Source organism: Pan paniscus, chromosome 7 (genome assembly GCF_029289425.2).
Source record: "Pan paniscus chromosome 7, NHGRI_mPanPan1-v2.0_pri, whole genome shotgun sequence".
NCBI lineage: Eukaryota > Metazoa > Chordata > Mammalia > Primates > Hominidae > Pan > Pan paniscus.
In genome coordinates, this window is record NC_073256.2 from 144,679,054 (window position 1) to 144,700,463 (window position 21,410).

The 21,410-nt window shown below is 39.3% G+C and overlaps 1 long non-coding RNA gene across 1 annotated transcript in view; it reads right to left on the minus strand.

Moving 5' to 3' along the window:
• Positions 1–13,047: 13,047 nt before the first annotated feature.
• The window catches only part of LOC130541777 (uncharacterized), a 181,034-nt gene continuing 172,671 nt past the window's right edge, over positions 13,048–21,410 (minus strand). Inside the window, exon 6 of the long non-coding RNA XR_008955895.2 lies at positions 13,048–13,430. This is a non-coding gene — a long non-coding RNA (uncharacterized LOC130541777). The remainder of the gene's footprint in view (positions 13,431–21,410) is intronic.

Genomic DNA, 21,410 nt, shown 5'->3' on the forward strand with positions numbered 1-21,410 from the left:
TCCAGCTTTGTTCTTTTGGCTTAGGATTGACTTGGGGATGCGGGCTCTTTTTTGGTTCCATATGAACTTTAAAGTAGTTTTTTCCAATTCTGTGAAGAAAGTCATTGGTAGCTTGATGCGGATGGCATTGAATCTGTAAATTACCTTGGGCAGTATGGCCATTTTCACGATATTGATTCTTCCTATCCATGAGCATGGAATGTTCTTCCATTTGTTTGTATCCTCTTTTATTTCCTTGAGCAGTGGTTTGTAGTTCTCCTTGAAGAGGTCCTTCACATCCCTTGTAGGTTGGATTCCTAGGTATTTTATTCTCTTTGAAGCAATTGTGAATGGGAGTTCACTCATGATTTGGCTCTCTGTTTATCTGTTGTTGGTGTATAGGAATGCTTGTGATTTTTGTACATTGATTTTGTATCCTGAGACTTTGCTGAAGTTGCTTATCAGCTTGAGGAGATTTTGGGCTGAGACAATGGGGTTTTCTAGATAAACAATCATGTCGTCTGCAAACAGGGACAATTTGACTTCCTCTTTTCCTAATTGAATGCCCTTTATTTCCTTCTCCTGCCTGATTGCCCTGGCCAGAACTTCCAACACTATGTTGAATAGGAGTGGTGAGAGAGGGCATCCCTGTCTTGTGCCAGTTTTCAAAGGGAATGCTTCCAGTTTTTGCCCATTCAGTATGATATTGGCTGTGGGTTTGTCATAGATAGCTCTTATTATTTTGAAATACGTCCCATCAATACCTAATTTATTGAGAGTTTTTAGCATGAAGTGTTGTTGAATTTTGTCAAAGGCTTTTTCTGCATCTATTGAGATAATCATGTGGTTTTTGTCTTTGGCTCTGTTTATATGCTGGATTACATTTATTGATTTGCGTATATTGAACCAGCCTTGCATCCCAGGGATGAAGCCCACTTGATCATGGTGGATAAGCTTTTTGATGTGCTGCTGGATTCGGTTTGCCAGTATTTTATTGAGGATTTTTGCATCAATGTTCATCAAGGATATTGGTCTAAAATTCTCTTTTTTGGTTGTGTCTCTGCCCGGCTTTGGTATCAGAATGATGCTGGCCTCATAAAATGAGTTAGGGAGGATTCCCTCTTTTTCTATTGATTGGAATAGTTTCAGAAGGAATGGCACCAGTTCCTCCTTGTACCTCTGGTAGAATTCGGCTGTGAATCCATCTGGTCCTGGACTCTTTTTGGTTGGTAAACTATTGATTATTGCCACAATTTCAGCTCCTGTTATTGGTCTATTCAGAGATTCAACTTCTTCCTGGTTTAGTCTTGGGAGAGTGTGTGTGTCGAGGAATGTATCCATTTCTTCTAGATTTTCTACTTTATTTGTGTAGAGGTGTTTGTAGTATTCTCTGATGGTAGTTTGTATTTCTGTGGGATCGGTGGTGATATCCCCTTTATCATTTTTTATTGTGTCTATTTGATTCTTTTCTCTTTTTTTCTTTATTAGTCTTGCTAGCGGTCTATCAATTTTGTTGATCCTTTCAAAAAACCAGCTCCTGGATTCATTGATTTTTTTGAAGGGTTTTTTGTGTCTCTATTTCCTTCAGTTCTGCTCGGATTTTAGTTATTTCTTGCCTTCTGCTAGCATTTGAATGTGTTTGCTCTTGCTTTTCTAGTTCTTTTAATTGTGATGTTAGGGTGTCAATTTTGGATCTTTCCTGCTTTCTCTTGTGGGCATTTAGTGCTATAAATTTCCCTCTACACACTGCTTTGAATGCGTCCCAGAGATTCTGGTATGTTGTGTCTTTGTTCTCGTTGGTTTCAAAGAACATCTTTATTTCTGCCTTCATTTCGTTATGTACCCAGTAGTCATTCAGGAGCAGGCTGTTCAGTTTCCATGTAGTTGAGCGGCTTTGAGTGAGATTCTTAATCCTGAGTTCTAGTTTGATTGCACTGTGGTCTGAGAGATAGTTGGTTATAATTTCTGTTCTTTTACATTTGCTGAGGAGAGCTTTACTTCCAAGTATGTGGTCAATTTTGGAATAGGTGTGGTGTGGTGCTGAAAAAAATGTATATTCTGTTGATTTGGGGTGGAGAGTTCTGTAGATGTCTATTAGGTCTGCTTGGTGCAGAGCTGAGTTCAATACCTGGGTATCCTTTTTGACTTTCTGTCTCGTTGATCTGTCTAATGTTGACAGTGGGGTGTTAAAATCTCCCATTATTAATGTGTGGGAGTCTAAGTCTCTTTGTAGGTCACTCAGGACTTGCTTTATGAATCTGGGTGCTCCTGTATTGGGTGCATATATATTTAGGATAGTTAGCTCCTCTTGTTGAATTGATCCCTTTATCATTATGTAATGGCCTTCTTTGTCTCTTTTGATCTTTGTTGGTTTAAAGTCTGTTTTATCAGAGACTAGGATTGCAACCCCTGCCTTTTTTTGTTTTCCATTTGCTTGGTAGATGTTCCTCCATCCTTTTATTTTGAGCCTATGTGTGTCTCTGCATGTGAGATGGGTTTCCTGAATACAGCACACTGATGGGTCTTGACTCTTTATCCAACTTGCCAGTCTGTGTCTTTTAATTGGAGAATTTAGTCCATTTACATTTAAAGTTAATATTGTTATGTGTGAATTTGATCCTGTCATTATGATGTTAGCTGGTGATTTTGCTCGTTAGTTGATGCAGTTTCTTCCTAGTCTCGATGGTCTTTACATTTTGGCATGATTTTGCAGCGGCTGGTACCGGTTGTTCCTTTCCATGTTTAGCGCTTCCTTCAGGAGCTCTTTTAGAGCAGGCCTGGTGGTGACAAAATCGGTCAGCATTTGCTTGTCTGTAAAGTATTTTATTTCTCCTTCACTTATGAAGCTTAGTTTGGCTGGATATGAAATTCTGGGTTGAAAATTCTTTTCTTTAAGAATGTTGAATATTGGCCCCCACTCTCTTCTGGCTTGTAGGGTTTCTGCCGAGAGATCCGCTGTTAGTCTGATGGGCTTCCCTTTGAGGGTAACCCAACCTTTCTCTCTGGCTGCCCTTAACATTTTTTCCTTCATTTCAACTTTGGTGAATCTGACAATTATGTGTCTTGGAGTTGCTCTTCTCGAGGAGTATCTTTGTGGCGTTCTTTGTATTTCCTGAATCTGAATGTTGGCCTGCCTTGCTAGATTGGGGAAGTTCTCCTGGATAATATCCTGCAGGGTGTTTTCCAACTTGGTTCCATTCTCCGCATCACTTTCAGGTACACCAATCAGACGTAGATTTGGTCTTTTCACATAGTCCCATATTTCTTGGAGGCTTTGCTCATTTCTTTTTATTCTTTTTTCTCTAAACTTCCCTTCTCGTTTCATTTCATTCATTTCATCTTCCATTGCTGATACCCTTTCTTCCAGTTGATCGCATTGGCTCCTGAGGCTTCTGCATTCTTCACGTAGTTCTCGAGCCTTGGTTTTCAGCTCCATCAGCTCCTTTAAGCACTTCTCTGTATTGGTTATTCTAGTTATACATTCGTCTAAATTTTTTTCAAAGTTTTCAACTTCTTTGCCTTTGGTTTGAATATCCTCCCGTAGCTCAGAGTAATTTGATCGTCTGAAGCCTTCTTCTCTCAGCTCGTCAAAATCATTCTCCATCCAGCTTTGTTCCATTGCTGGTGAGGAACTGCGTTCCTTTGGAGGAGGAGAGGTGCTCTGCATTTTAGAGTTTCCAGTTTTTCTGTTCTGTTTTTCCCCATCTTTGTGGTTTTATCTACTTTTGGTCTTTGATGATGGTGATGTACAGATGGGTTTTCGGTGTGGATGTCCTTTCTGTTTGTTAGTTTTCCTTCTAACAGACAGGACCCTCAGCTGCAGGTCTGTTGGAATACCCTGCCGTGTGAGGTGTCAGTGTGCCCCTGCTGGGGGGTGCCTCCCAGTTAGGCTGCTCGGGGGTCAGGGGTCAGGGACCCACTTGAGGAGGCAGTCTGCCCGTTCTCAGATCTCCAGCTGCGTGCTGGGAGAACCACTGCTCTCTTCAAAGCTGTCAGACAGGGACACTTAAGTCTGCAGAGGTTACTGCTGTCTTTTTGTTTGTCTGTGCCCTGCCCCCAGAGGTGGAGCCTACAGAGGCAGTCAGGCCTCCTTGAGCTGTGGTGGGCTCCACCCAGTTGGAGCTTCCAGGCTGCTTTGTTTACCTAAGCAAGCCTGGGCAATGGCGGGCGCCCCTCCCCCAGCCTCGCTGCCGCCTTGCAGTTTGATCTCAGACTGCTGTGCTAGCAATCAGCGAGACTCCATGGGCGTAGGACCCTCCGAGCCAGGTGTGGGATATAGTCTCGTGGTGCGCCGTTTTTTAAGCCGGTCTGAAAAGCGCAATATTCGGGTGGGAGTGACCCGATTTTCCAGGTGCGTCCGTCACCCCTTTCTTTGACTCAGAAAGGGAACTCCCTGACCCCTTGCGCTTCCCAGGTGAGGCAATGCCTCGCCCTGCTTAGGCTCGCGCACGGTGCGCGCACCCACTGGCCTGTGCCCACTGTCTGGCACTCCCTAGTGAGATGAACCCGGTACCTCAGATGGAAATGCAGAAATCACCCGTCTTCTGCGTCGCTCACGCTGGGAGCTGTAGACCGCAGCTGTTCCTATTCGGCCATCTTGGCTCCTCATCTTGTCGCTTCTTAATGATTAGTGTGCTGAATACCATTTGACATCATTTAAAACAGATGGACTTTGCAATTATTGCTTAGTTACATGCAGACATGTGATAGAATCACAGCATTTAATATATGCATGCTCATGTATATAGCTGTGTGCAACTTGTTTCCAAATCCAGTACCAATCGGAACAATTCAACAGGGGATTTTGTTAATTTATGAATTTCTTTAAATTAATGTTCTATGGTGCAATACAAATTGATCAGTTTTAGGTATACATATTTGAAAAGAATGAAATTATCAGAAATTGAGACTGTTGCCAAAATAAGAAATACAGTCATTCTGTGAACAAGTATGTGTAATATAATTAGGAAAAATAACTCTATGAGCTTTATGCAAACTCAAAGGGTAGAAAAATCATTTCAATTAAAACTTAAGAAAGAAGTGCTTTTGTGATACACACATATATGGTAAATACCCTTACCATATTGAACTACGAGAAACAGCAATTTTATGATGAAAGCATTGGTTTTTAAAGTGATGTAGTCTTAGATATGGGTCCCTGTTCTACCAGTTCTAGCTGAATTTACTTCTATTTCTGAGCTTTAGTTTTCTCCCCTTTAAACATGAGGGTAAGCATAATTGTTCCTATCTCAAAGAGTTGTTTGAATAAAGAGATAGTATACATGAAAATTCCCATCACACGAGTGGCATGCAGTAAAGGTTACTTACCTCCCCTTCTTTTCTTGCCTCTGTTGGTGTTTATTATGAATCTAGCCACATGTTATTCTATTTGGAAGGGCCATAAGATACATACAAGAGGATATAGGCAGGCATTCTCTTGTGTCTTTCATGCATTGTATGCAGAAAGTGGAGAGTGGAAATTTTGAAAAGTGCTGGTTGAGATATTCCCAATTTTTTCCTACTAGGCTATGGCCAGCAATTTAATTAGAGACGAGATCTCCAATTAGCCAAAAGAAAGTCCGATGACAAAGTATTGCTATACTGAAAAGATACCTTGAATATAGGAAGTCCCCAAGGAGCCCTGATGGGCAGCAAGGAGGCAGGAGGAAGAACCAGGCACATGCTGAAGGCCAAGGCAGTGCAGGGAGCCAGGCTGTAACAGCCGAGTGAAAGGAACTAGCAAAGCACACCAGCAGGAGAGGAAGATTCCATTTGAACCCAAGCTATGTGACCCATCCAAGTCCTAAAGCTCATCGATGTATGCACCTTCTCAGCATACCCAAGTGCCAAGCACAGGGCAGGTAAGGAGCGTCTTCAATGACATATTCTGATTTAATGAAGCAAGCACTGAACCAGGAGCCAAGAGACTCAGATTCAATCCCTCTTCCACTTAGAAGCTCTGTAATATGGAGCAAGTAAATTCCTTCAGTGCCCTCACTTGTAAAGCACTGATAATGTTTGTTGTCTTTCACAGGTAGTATGAGATCCAAAAAAAGAGGGAACATGAAACAACACAGGTTAGTGGTCAATGACAGAGACTGCCTGGATTCAAATCCAGATCCTGTACTTACAGCAACACCCAATCTTGCCAAGTATAGCTGTACCTCAGTGTGATCATCTGAAAAAATGGGATAATAAGATGCCTTTCTCATAGAGTTGTAGGCAATAAGTGATACCAATAGTACATGTGAAGTGTTTACAACAGAGTCAGACAGAAGACATTCAGTAAATTTAATGTGAACTATGATTATTAATGAGAACATTAATAATCAAACATCACCTGTTTGTGAACAGGTGCTGTAGGAAGAAAATAGAACTTGGCTCCAGAATCAGACAGACTTAAGCTCTGATTCAAATTCCATAAATATGGGCTGGATGATTTGAAGGACATTCAACTTTTCTTAATAAATAAATATATATATATATATATTTAAATTTGCAAACTAGGCATGTTAATTCACTTTACACTTTGTTCTTACAAAGATTTGAAATGGTCTATGTCAAGCAAATAAAATATGGTATATTTTCAATGAATGGTAATTATGTACAGTTGTAGGGTGATAGATACGTTTAGAAGGCATTGGTATTAGAACTGATATTATTGCAAGTTTTTTCCTGAGCAATGGATGACTTCTCAGATGCTAAGACTGTAACATTATTGAGTCAATGTGAACAAGGTGAGCCAGTGCAGCTGGGAAAGGCGAGAACCTTGTTAAAAACAAGCATAAATGCTTCTTCCTTTATAGACAACCCAATCAGAATAGACATTCAAACAATTCATCTGTCCCCTGTGGTTTACATTCATAGTGCATTTGGCCCAGCCCTCTCTCCTCTCTGGTCCCATGTGTTGGTGAGACCAATGAGGAGAACAGTACAATGTCCTGGGACAGAAATGCCACAGGTAGCCTGAGGACATGAGCTCTTTGTCCTGTGGATCTCAGACATCAACAATGCTGCCACTGTTCTCAGAAAGACTGGAATGTGGATGGAGGCCAGCTGGACTCAACTACCACAAAAGCAGACCAAAGAGTTGCAAATGGGCCAGGAGGAAGGCTAGAAGATGGGTATTTTAGAATGCAGGTTGTGGTGCACTCTCACAGTGCTCTTCAAAGCACTGGGCTCTTCCCAGTTCAACATGTGCCAAATACCCAAAGGAGCAAGCAACATGCTTCTGATTCCCAGTAGAAAGCCATGGCTGAGAAGACCCGTGAAGGGGAAAATTGCCTCAGCAATGACTAAGTTTCTCATTCATGGCAGGTGCTTTATACGTTGATCCCGTTTGGTCCCCACAGCACCTGTGTCAAGTTTCAATCATCCCAATGATGCAGGTGCATTGTAACCCTTCAACCAATTTTCGTTATGATTATTGTTATTGTCATCATTATTATTGGAAACGGAGAGAAAGAGACTCATGGCAGTTAACTCATTTGCCCAAATTTATACAGCTGGTTAGTGACAAAGCTAGGACTCAAACTAGTGGCCTATCCTTTGCATCAAAGCCTACAGCCTAACTGACTCATTAAACACCTTCCCTGAACCAACGGCCATATTAGGTGCATAAACAGAGATAAAATGGTTTGCTCTAAAAAACTTAGTCTAGTGAAATATTTTGCAAACTGTGGGACATAGCCTTTGTAGTTCATTAAGCTACTTTGAAGTCATCACAAATGCATTTTTAATAATTTGTTAAAAAATTTAAGTATAGAATGCATATTACATTATACTAGTATTTGATGACACTTTTGTTTTAATCATGTGTAAATATACATATGTGTATGTATGTACCATATCATAATGTACAAAATATATCCTTTTTTGGGGGGGGGGGGACAGGGTCTGCTCTGTCACCCAGGCTCTGTTGCCCAGGGAGAGTGCAGTGATGGCTGCACTGTAGCCTCAATCTAAAAAATAGCTCATAAAAATCGTGGTGAGAAACTTTTGGAAGCTATTAGTTTAGTAATTTTGCAAGCGAAAGACACAGAGATTTATGTGGGGCATTCCCTACTTGCTAACTCTTGTTCTCAGTCTCTTTACGGTATCTCAAGTGGAAGAGAAGGATTATAATGCCCACGTCAATGGTTAGGACTTCATAAAGCAGACTTCTGTAATCCACAGTGAACATCTCAGTATACAACAAAATTCAATAGCATGATATGAATTAAGGTTTAAATTAAGCTGGAGTTAAGGTAATTTTTTCATTCAACAAACATTCAACTAACATTTGTTTATCCTCCTCTGGGTATTAGGAGTATATTTTCTACTGTACTAGTACTTCTCTACTGTACTAGACACTGAAGAGAGGAGATTCAAAAGACAGACAGACATATTATTGCCCTGTCCTCATAGAGCTCACAAGTCCTTTCACAAATATGAACTGAACACCCTGTATGCACTAGAATCTGTACAAGGATCCGGGAATATCAGAGTAATGCCAAACAATGTTGGAATATGAGAACATGTGCCCCTATGTACATTTTTTTTTTTTTTTTTGAGATGGAGTTTGCCTCTTGTCGCTCAGGCTGGAGTGCAGTGACATGATTTAGGTTCACTGCCACCTCCGCCTCCTGGGTTCAAGCAATTCTCCTGCCTCAGCCTCCCGAGTAGCTGGGATTACACGCACCAACCACCACGACTGTCTAATTTTTTTGTATTTTTAGTGGAGACGGGGTTTCACTATGTTGAGCAGGCTGGTCTCAAACTGCTGACCTTGTGATCCGCCCAACTTGGCCTCCCAAAGGGCTGGGATTACAGGCACTAGCCACCGTGCCTGGCCTATATATGTTTTAATATAAAGATTTAATTTAATTTTATTTTTAATTTATAAATCATGTATATTTACGGGATACAATGTGATGCTTTGATCTATGTATACATTATCAAAAGATTTAACTGAATCAACATATCCATCACCTCAATAATTTATCATTTTTGGATGTGAGAATGTTAAAAATATTTTTTAGTAATTTTGAAACATACAATATATTGTTAACTGTGGTCATCATGCAGTGCAATAGATTATTAAAATCTTTTCTCCAAGAAATAATATTTATTTCTCCAATAAATAAAACTTTGTACCCTTCAATTAACAACATCTTCCTTTTCCCCATCCTTTCCCCTTTGACCCAGCCTTTGGTAACCACCTGTCTATTCTCTGTTTCTAGGAGATTGACTTTTTCAGATTCCACATATAAGTGAGAGCATATAATATTTGTGTTCCTGTGCCTGGCTTATTTCCCTTAGCATAATGTCCTCCAGTTCCATCCATGCTGTCACAAATATTAGAACTTCCTTATTTTTAAAGACTGTATAGTATACCATTGTATATGTATACTATATTTTAAAAAATCCGTTAATTTGTTGATAGATTAGATTGCTTCCATAACTTGGCTGGTGTGAAAAATGTTGAAATTAACATGGGAGTGCAGATATGTCTTTGACGTACTGATTTCAATTCTTTTGAATATTGATTTCAATTCTTTTGAATATACACCCATAAATGGGATTGTGGATTATGTGGTCATTTTATTTTTAGTATTTTTTTTTTGGAAGCTCCCATTTTCCAAAATTTCTATGCTAATTTACATTCTCCCCAGCAATGCACAAACGTTTCTTTCTCCACCTCCTCACCAACACTTTTCATGATTTGTCTTTTTAATAGCAGCTGTTCTAACAGGTTTGAAATAATATCTGATTGTGGTTTTATTGCTTTTCCCTCATGATGAGAGAAATTGAGTATTTTTCATATATTTATTGGCCATTCATGTGGCGTATTAATATGTTTGTAACTTTTTTAAGAACATTAAAATCATTGAAGAATATTGAAGTCTAAAAGTAGGTGTACTAAAATTCAATACATTATTTTAAGATTAAATATTTTACTTATACCCAAAATAAACTTATTTTAATTTTAATTTCCTGTTTTGTTGATAAGAAAACTCACCAACATATTCAAAATCAGCTTCTTGCTTATCTCATTTTCATCTGGGGAAATTGCTATGTTTAACAATTTCTCTTGACCAAATGAAATGGTCTTACATAATGACTAATACAAATCCAGTTTATTTAAAATATTATGTTCACAATGGAATGTTTCCACTAATTTCGATTTTTTTTTTTCTTTTTTTGAGACGGAGTCTTGCTCTGTCACCCAGGCTGGAGTGCAGTGGTGCCATCTGGGCTCACTGCAAGCTTCACCTCCCGGGTTCAGGCCCATTCTCCTGCCTCAGTCTCCTGAGTAGCTGGGACTGCAGGCGCCCGCCACCACGCCCAGCTAATTTTTGTATTTTTAGTAGAGACAGGGTTTCACCGTGTTAGCCAGGATGGTCTCGATCTCCTGACCTTGTGATCTGCCCACCTGGGCTTCCCAAAGTGCTGGGATTACAGGCATAAGCCACCGCACCCAGCCACTAATTTCGATTTTTAAAAGCACTGCACTAAAATATTATTTATCTTGGTTGTTTATGTTTTTTGCAGCCAGTCAGGTGCTTCGCTCACCTCACCCTAGTCCCAGCACTGAAGAAAACATCAGCAAAATAAGACAGAGCCCTTGTTCTCCAGCTTTTACAATCCAATGGGAGGTCAAAGTAAGTAGACACATACTAGCTAACATAAATGCTCTTCTAAGTACCCTACATAAATTAATTCATTTAATTCTTCCAGCAATTTTATGAGGCATGTACTACTTATAATTCCTGTTTTACCAAAAAAATAATAATAATACTAAAGAAAAAAAGAAAGAAAGAAAATTTAGGGACAGAGCAGTTAAGAAACAAATTCAAAGTCTAAGAGACTATGCCTGTAATTGAACCCAGACAGCCTGGCTCCAATCCTGAAAAATCAACCACTGAGTAGTCTCTAGATTAAGACAGGTGGTTGTAGTTTTTATTTAAAGGATCATCAGCTCAGCTGGAGAAACAAAAAGAGAACATGATATTACATCATATAGGACTTTAAAACCAACTTAACAATAGTAATTATAATAATTAACACTTTGGGTAATCTGCCCCCAGATAGTTCTCCTAAAAATGTGATCTTCCTTCCCTGAGCTATATGCTTTTCATTCCCAAGGAGGATAATAGTAAATCTCTCTACCAATGCTTAAATTAAATCAGAGAATTTCCTTAAGATGAATTTGCACTCACAAATTGACATCTTTTGCACAGTAAGTAGCCAAGTAGCCACACTGATACCTACTACACTGAATCTATGTCTCTGAATATTGCATCTTAGGCATTCTTTGAACAAATATTTATTAAGCACCTACTGTGAGTCAATTTTATTTTTAAAGAAAATATAAAATGTCTTTAAAGCATCAATCCACAAGTCTGTTTTACTCTGAATTCTTTTGGAGACATCCCTGAGGAGGAAGCAGTACTAATGCATAAAGCTATATCCTCAAATATAAAACTGTATATAACACACATCTGTATGATGGTTTATGGGTTACAATGTGTTTTCATGTACATTATTTCATTTGCTATTTATCCTCTATAATGTCTCAGGAGATAAGTAAAATTAAAATAACACTAATTTAAAACACTCTAATTAAAGGAGCCTAAAATGGTAAGCACTAGCAATAGATAAACTCTAAGTGTTGCCCCACTGAGGAAGAGAGTTTGAAAAAATAGTTCATACATAATGGTTGTCCCTGTAGGGAAGGAAAATAAAATTCTGAAGCCCTGCCACTAACCACTAACTACTTGGGTGGTATCAGGTTAAATCATTAAGCTCTGTATTTTAGTCTCGTTACCAATATAGTGAGTTTTCAGTCACATGCCAGTTCATCTCACAGAGTGAGATGAGTCCCTCAAGTACAGAGATTGTTCATCTTTTCATCTCTGCAGTTCCCATGCCCAGTACAGGTCCTGGTATGTAAAGGGCACCCAACGTGTATGTTGAATAGATGGATGGATGGATGGATGGATAAATGGATCAGTAGATGGATCAATGGGTGGACGAATAAGTGACAAATTGAACTGGTTTTGTCTGCCCTTTTGGCCCTTTCCTTGAGTCTGTATCACTCACCCATCACTTGAAGCCAGTGGTGGGTGTTAGCTCAACTATGGCATTTGCCCAGGGTCTTTGCACTTGCTATGGAAGAAATATGCTCTTGTATGAATTATTTACCTTCTTCATTCTACTTGCCATTTGGATTCCAGATCAAATGTGTTTTCTTCAGAGGATTTTTCCCTGATCACCTCTTACTGTTACCTGCTTAGTCCTGTTTTATCAGTCACCCTGCTTTACTATTTTCAGAGCTCTTAGCACTCTTTGAATGATATTATTAACTTTTGCTAATTTACATATATGTTTCTTGTTTTCCCCATTGAATGAAATCTTCATTAGGCCAGGGAATTAGTTTCTCTTATCCACTACTGAACCCTCAGTTTATAATATAGTGATGGTACTTAGTAGCACATAATAAATTGTTGTTACATGAATGAACAAATTAGCCTCGATCACTCTTTCAGGTACGGATATGACCTAATATTCCTGCTTTAAAAATTATTTTCTGGTAATCAGACCTGGTAATTGGCCTTATAATCTTGGTTGCAACATTTTCTCCAGGTCTACTTTCCCATTTTAGAAACCTTGAACTTTCTCACCCATCTTCTCCAGTGCAAATCCATAACCACTAACTCCCAAAACTCTAAAAATAAAATAATTTCTTCCTCCTTCCTCTTTCCCATGAAACTTTCACTGATCAGGCTTATTCCTAGATTTCCTCTTATGAGAGGATTTAGAAATGGATGGAGGGATGGATGAATGGATCAATGAATGATGAATTCATTTATAAATTGATAAATGCATGATGAATTTAAAAATACCTTCAAGGTTTATGAGTTTTCACCAGTTGAGTACTTGTAAAAATTCTTTTGTTTTCTCTACAAAACTTTCTCCAGTGAAAGAGAATTGCCATTATTCCAGGAGCCTACTACTACTCTTACAAAAACCCATTTTGAGTTTGGAAAAAATTGACTAATTAAGACAAAATATGTAAAGCTGTAGCTGAAAATCAAAACAAACATCAACTTTATTACTTAAAAAAATGGATTGGAGGATGTGATATAGATATATTATGTCAATAAGCTTTGTTCCAATTATCTACTGCTACATAACAGCCACCCAAAAATTAATTACTTAGTAACAGTCATTTATTTCACTCATGAATATCCAACTTGAGCAGAGCTTAGTAGGGACAGCTTGTGTCTGCTTCACGTGGCATCAGCTGGGATGGCTCCACCAGGCAGAAGGATCGACGTTCAAGGTGGCTTATGCACATGATCAGCAGGTTCGTTGGTAGGCTAGTTCTGGCTGCTACTGAGCCTGGCTGAGGGCATCAGTTGGAAGCCTTGCATCCTCTCCATAGGCTACTTGAGCTTTCTTGCAACCTGGAGCGAGATTACAAGAGCAAATGTTCCAAGAGAATAAGGAGGAAGTGCATACCATTTTTATGCCCTAGTCTTGGAAGTAACAATATTATCACTTTTGCCATACTCTGTAGATCAAAATAGTCACATACTGTACTGCCTAGATTCAAGGTTAGGGAAAACAGACTACATTTATTTATTTATTATTCTTTTTCTTTTTTGCCCTCAGCCAGTGGAAGTTGAGAAAGAGACTCCATTACTTGATGGAAGAATGATAAGGTTCTAAAGAGTCTGTGAGATGGGTGGTATTGTTTGAACCATCTTCAGAAAATAAAATATGCCACAGGCCTCCTAATACTGAGTCCCAGAATTAGAGGGACATACTCTTCTTGTCATAGGCAGCTCTGATAAACCCACATTGATGCCTGCCCCTGTAAAACTTAGGGCATAGAGCAACTGATGGGAGAGAAAGGTTACACTGAACTGAATTCTAAAACCCAATCTTAGCCAATTAAACACAAAGAATCATCTGCTAGAGTTTCTAAGAGAGAGAATACTCTTTTACACAGGATTTGATGGTGTGAAGATGTGAGGTTTATACTTATTTCAGATATTTTGTCAACATTAGAAGAAATAGCTAAGGAATAATGTCACCACACAGAGGAGTCAGAGACGAGAGATAATCCTAGTGGCATTATTCAACTGAATCAAATGTTTAAAGTTGGATGCAACATTGGACTTTTAATTTACATGAGCCAATACATTCCCTGTTATTAATATTTGCAAGCCATTGTAAGTCACAGTTTCATTCATTTACCACCTATCCTCCTACACTCTGCATGCCACTAGGAGAGTGTCTCATAATGAACAACACTATAGATGATAATGATATATACATCTTGGAAATTCTCTATCTGTTCCTTTCTTACCTCAGCAACATATGGTTTGGACCTGGGCAAATTCTCCCCAAGACTTTTCCAGTTGCCTCTCCTTCAGTGGGCTTTTCTACTTACTTACAGTGTCTCCTACCTCCAACCCATTCCCCATCCCCACCATTCAGCAACCCCCTCACCAATATCCACATCTTCTCTGATCTGATCACTCATATCCTTTTATCGGTTCTCCTATTTCCCACTTCTTTAAGTACAGAGTTCTCAATCTTGTCTCCTACGCCTCTTCTTTTACCTTTCTAGATTTAACGCCCATGAACTTGATAATCCATCCCAACTTTATGACTCAGTTCTCTGACAAGAATGCATCTTTTTTTCCTCATTTCTCAACTTTTTCTTGCTATTCCTTCTATAATATATTAAAGATGGCCACAGATCCCTTGCTATTTCTTTCATCAAGAGGGGCAGTCTGTATATCTAGCACAAAGAAAGGACAAATATTTAAGGTGATGGACATCCTAAGTATACTGATTTGATATTTACAAATTATATAAATGTATTAAATTACCACATGTAACCTCCCAAAAAAGAGTCTGAACCTTTTTTTTTAAACCTGGGTTGGTCTTGGGGACATAATTGATCAACAGAATGCAGCCAAAGTGACATTCTGGGATTTCCAAGACTAGGTTACCAGAAGCCTTAAAGCTTCTTCCTGGGTTTCTTAGAATATATGTTCTCTTTGTTCTGGGTTTCTTGGAATGAATGAGTTTTCTTGGAACACTTTCGAATCCCAGCCACTGGAATTCATGCTGTCAAAAAGTCCACGCCAGCCATGCAGAGTAGATACAAGATGAAATAAATGCTTGACCAGCCTTCAGCTGTGCTATCCATTATGAAAAAGGCACCAGATGTGTGAGTGAAGCCACCTGGGAACCCTCAGATCAGCCCACCTGCCAGCTGAGTACCACTGAATGCAAGCTGAGTACCACTGAGTTACCTTGCTTGATGTTCCTTGGAACACAAGAAGAAAGCAGCCAAGCTCTACCTAAATTCTAGAGGCACACAGTAGAGCATCTGTGGCCACTGTAGTTAAGGTGAAAAGGAAAAAGGAATGAATTCTAGATCCATCTTAAAATGTTTATGCACACAATAGAGATATCTTGAAATGGTTACTTTTTAAGTCACTGAGTTTTAAAAATAATTTGAATATAGCAATAGATAACTAGAACACTCCTCATCAAAGTAGGGCTAGGTTCACCAGAAAAATCATAAGAAAATCTTACCTCTCTCTTCTACCTGAATTTAAAAGACTTTTGGACAAGAATCTATCATTGCAGTTTGATGGTGCTAGACAGGTTTAAGGAATATTTCAAGCGTATGATCCTTTTAGGTATCTTGTTATAGTTGAATGTGTACAGTTGGCAAGGTGTGGGCAAAAGAACATTATTGCAATGGTGGTAGTATGAGGAAATGATGATATCACGTTAGAAGTCCAGGAGCAAGTATGAATGTTCCCCGAACAGAGAAACTGTCTGCCTTCAAATGACCCTGCTTCTAAAAGCCCATTTCTTAAAATGTAAAAGAAAATTAGCATTGCTTATTCTTCATGATAAACCTTTTAAAATTATATTTTGCAATGAAGATTATTTCAATCTCCCCCCCACCCCGTTTTTTTCTCACATTCCCCCTGATCCCTGAAAAAAAAAAAAAAATAGGGGATTATTAAGTGTACTCAGTTTTTCTGTTTAGCCAAATTCTGTCTGGTGTTTGTAATTTGCAACTGATTATAAAGTTTTACATATTAAAATAAAGAACAACTTTGTCATATTTGAAAGAAGGCCAAGGTTACCTTATCCATTTATTTTAACATTAGACACAGTCAGCCCAATGAAGGAGGAGGAGGAAAAGGAGGAGAAGAAGAAAAGAAAAAGAAGGAAAGAGAGAGGAAGGGGAAGATGATCAGAGTGGAAATGTGGCCAGGCGCGGTGGCTCATGCCTGTAATCCCAGCACTTTGGGAGGCTGAGGTGGGTGGATCACTTATTTATATACCTCCTATGGCATATACCTCTCCACATTTTTATAATTGCCATTTATATACGTTTCTAAGTTCCTATAGTATTGTCCTTCAAGGCAAAAATCCTGGTATTATCTTCTTGATATTCTTAGGGCCTAATGTTACCAAAATGCCAGGGGTTTGGTCTTGGTCCTGTTGCTTGCTGCTTGGAGAGCTAGGCCCTGAGACAATGAGAGGTGCCAGGTAAGAAGGCTTTATCTGGGTGCTGCAGCAAAGGAGACAGGAGATGAGTCTCAAGCCTGCCTGACTAAAATTGGGGGTTTATATAGCAGAGAAGGAACGTAGCTACAAGCAGGAAGGAGTTCGGGAGTGATAAGGAAGCAGTCATGATGAATGAGGGGTGTGAGCTCTCATTATCTGGATGTGGTGATCTGGTGAGTTTCAGTCCCTTGCCTGAGGGTCAGTTTCCTGAGAAGAGAATTCAGATGGGGCAAATAGAAGTTTCAAATTTTAAGATCAGGAGAGTCAATTTCTATATTTATTCAAAAAACCCATACACATTATTTCTACGGAGCAATTGGGCTGGTTTCACTAGCACAGTGCTTGGTTATCTTCAGTGCATAAGTGAGTAAATAACTGCTCAGTAAATAACTGCTGAATTAAAGAAAGGTAGCGATGATGGCAGTGGCTGTGGAAGTGGTGCTGGTTAGGAGCCACGATGGTAGTTTTTGTTGGGAATGTTACTGAGGGTGGTGGTGATGATACTGATGATAGAGGTAGTCCTACTGATGTTGGTGAGGTTGGTATTGTTGAGTCCTAAATCAGAGAAAAGAGCACTAAGTTATCTAGGAGAAATATCATTTTGATAATAAAGGAAAACTTGGTGGTAAGCCTGATTGCCAGTCTATGCAACAGTTAGCAGGAGAAAATACCAGATTTTCTCTGACAGCTTTGGGATCTGATGAATAGATAGCAGAGGCTACTCAGAGGCTACTGGGAGAAATTTTATCAGCCTCTGGAGAGTCCTTCTAGCTGACTCCCTAAATGCCTCTTTGCTCCAGGACTTAGGTTTTTGAAGGAATTGAGCAATGAATATGAAAGAAGAGGGATAAATAGTCACACCCAGAGTGACTTCCCATTCCTCATTGTCTCATGCAAAGACAAGACATTCTTTAGAAGGGATCCTTCCAAAGAAAACATCCTGAGCACCTGAGTATCCTGCTTGTGGATCCCCAATAGCCAGTACGCTGACTCACTGATATTTGTGCAGTTCTCATGTGCCAGTGAATTATAATGAGAATATTCTGGGCAATCAAATTACTGGAGCTGAAGGGGGTGGTGAAGCAGGGGTTGCCCACATAGGTCACTTTCTAGAAAGCAGGTTCCAAAAATGTCTTTCTGTGCACTGAGAATTGGATCTCACCATTCCAACAGAGAAGCTATTTTCTGCCCATAACATACATAGACTGAAGGAATTAAAATGCAGTGAGTTTAGTGGAAAGCTTATTGTACTTAAATCCACAAAAATTAGGTACTTTTCAACTTATTTACCGTGCGCTGTATTTAAACGGCTTCCCTCCGGCCTTTGTTCTGTAAATAACCATTCCAAAATCTAGACTGCCTATCGAACAACAAAGCAATGATTCAGTTAATAATTATAAATCTTAACAATTCAGCATGCACCCACTTATAGAAGAACTAGATATCACTTGCCTGAAATATTTGACAGTCATACAGGAAAGCAATGGGCTACTTAAACAGCGCAGTCATGTTGGGAGCTGTTGGGGAAGGGGTAAGGGCGGGGAGGATTGTTTTTGAATGAAACTTCATCTACGTGGTTCCAATGGATTCTTTCCCACACAAGCTCAAGCCTACATCTCACAGAGCTATTAGGTCTGTATACTTCCTTGTGCTCTGCTCCAAGAATTAGTGAGTCATGTTTTAAGCACAAATTCTTAACATAGGTGCTACCAGGGAACAAAGGAAAACAAAATGCCTCATTCTTTTATTCATCTTTTGAAAGGAAACTCATGGCGGAAACATTTGTATAACATTCCATTTATATAACCTGAGAAATATCAGCTGAAGGAAAGAACAGTATAGCTGAGGAAGGGGACTGTGGTGTTTTCTTTCCACAAGCCCATACCCCTCCTAGACTATTAGTTCCTAATGTGTTTCACAGCTCTTGGGCCAGCAAGGAAATGTGAGGGCACATCGTGGGAGGCAGAGAGGTGGAGGGGAGCCCATCAGGAGGGCCCAAATGCTCCAGCAGGTATTAGGAAATGCTTCAGTAGAGTGTTTGCAAGCATGGGCTGCAGAGTCAGGCAGATCACTGGCTCTGTGAACCTGGGCAGGTGGCTGAACGTCTCTGTGCCTTAGCATCATTGTTGGGAAGAACGAGGATAACAAAAAAAAAAAAAATACCCCATGGACTATAGAAGGTTTTCTATATGTCTGATACATAAACCAAGTTCAATAAAGCCCCTTAGGTCCAATTCTGGTTTCTTCTCTTGGACCGGTCATTTTGCTCCTCTTAGTTTCAGTCTCCTCATCTTTCTCTGAATCTTTTATACTTGGGATTGATGGAAAACTTACAGAAATGTTCTGAAATGCAAAAATGTCATAATGACCTAGCCATAGCTCACACATGAATCCTCAGTGTGAACCAGGAATCAACCACTTGTGACCACAAAAGGGAAAGGAGGAAGAATACAAGTCTTTCCAGCTCTTTATTGCCCATGCATCTTGGATATGTTGAGAAACCTTTATTGACTATCTTCAAGTCAGTTTATTAATTCTCTAATATTTTTTATTTCTGTCATAGTATGCATATGATGTATTAGACAGGGCTCTGGGTACAGATGGGCAGGGTTTAAATGACAGATTTAAAGCAGTGGCTCACACCTGTAATCCCAGCACTTTGGGAGGCCAAGGCAGACAGATCACTTGAGGTCAGGAGTTCGAGACCAGCCTGGCCAACATGGCAAAACACTGTCTCTACTAATAATACAAAAATTAGCTGGTCTTGGTGGCACCCACCTGTAATCCCAGCTACTCGGGAGGCTGAGGCACAAGAATAAACCTGGGAGGCGGAGGTTGCAGTGAGCTGAGATCACACCACTGCACTCCAGCCTGGGTGACAGAATAAAACTGTCATCAATCGATCAATCAATAACAGATGTTCTCCTATGTGCCCTGGAGCAAGTGAATTGAACCCTGGTTTTTCCTGCAGCAGGCTTGCCAAAGTTAATTTTGTTCATTGGTCTTTTCAAAGAACCAGCTTTTTCTCCCCTTTATCCATTTTACTGTGTTGTTTTCTATATCATAAATTTCATCCTTTGCATTATCAATTCCCATGTATTCCCTCATGATTTACTTTGTATTTTTCCCTAGATTCTCAACAAAAATTATTTATTTTCAATGATAAAATAACAAAGGCATTTAGGCTACACATTTTTCTATAATAATAGATTATTTCTAATAGGTTTTGACAACAAGTAATCGTCTTTTCACTGATTCCTAGATAGGATTTCATTTCTATTTTTATTTTTTTCTTGGCTCTCAGGCTTATATTAAAGAACATTCCATATTCATACTTTCCCAGTAGTTAAACTTTTAAAAATTCTATTTACTTTGCTATTTGTTGGGCATATGAACTATAGCCCTAGAGTCCTAAATTTACTGAATTATAGTCAGAAAAGGGCAACTTAAAAAATCTGTATTTGGGAAAAATCATTATTTTTAGAGACAGAGTCTTGCTCTGTCACCCGGGCTGGAGTGCAGTGGTGCAATCATAGCTCACTGTAGTCTCAAACTCCCAGGCTCATGTGATCGTCCCACCTCAACCTCCCAAGTAACTAGGACTACAGATGCATGCCACCACACCTGGCTAACTTTTAAAGTTTTTGGAGAGATGGGGGTCTCACTGTGTTTCCCAGGCTGGTTTCAAACTCCTGGCCTCAAGTAATTCTCCCAGTTTGGCCTCCCTAAAAGTGCTGAGATTACAGGCATGCTCCCAGAGTGCTGAGATTATAGGTGTGAGCCACTGCTCTTGGCCCAGGGTAGTTTTTAAAGTTATTTTTTTATTGTGATCAAATACTGCATTTTAAAAATTGTTACTTAGATGTAAGAGAAGAGTTAATATCCTCTCTGTGTGGTTCCTTACATATACAAAAGCAAGCTTATTTAAATTACTCAAATTAAGTATATCTTTTAGAAATATCTGTCAAGTTTTTCCATCATATTCTGAGACAGGTGAAACTGTTTTATCTTGCATTTCTGAATTGTTCATCTTGCTGTTACATAATAAGACACTGATTAGATGCTTTAGGTTTTGAATTTTTTCCCTTCCTGATTGACCAACTCTCTAAGTCTCAGTTTCTCCATCCATAAAATAGAAGTAATAATGCCTGCATGTAGAATTGTAAAAACATACAATGAGAAAAATAGTAAAAACATACAATGAGAAAAATATTGTGAGGTACCCAGCATAGTAGCCACCACACAGTAGACAATAACCTATTTTACTTATCTACCTTCCAATCCTTAAGCTAACTATCTCTTAGTCCCAAGAATAAAATCTCAGGATTGGGAAAAGGCTTCTTCATTTCTGTTTAGGGGCCCCAGATCATTGAGATTCTTCTTTCCTATTAACTAACTACCAGGTTATGGATTGGAAAGAATCTCAGTTAGAAATATAATAGCATCATTCTAGACAGAAGAATGGAAAACTAGTGTTCTAAACTGGATCAAAGGGTGTCTTGTGAAATAATGCAGTCATTGTTCTCTATAGTTTTGCTCCAATAGGTCAAGGATATACTAGTATATCAGGGGTAGCTATGGATCCTGGGATTTCCCCTTTACCACAAAGGAGATGATGTAGGTGTGAAATTCCAGGCACCTTGCCCATCTTTTGTAATCCATTCTTCTTTTTTTCTCTCTACCGGTTGCTTGAGATTGTAACTCTACAGCCCACCTGGCTTAGAGTGCTGACGCCTTCTCAAGTCTTCCTCACTAAACTTCCTAGAAGCTATTTTCCAAGGAGGGTAGAATCATTGTTCTGGAAAACTAACTAAACTACATTCAATGCTTATCAA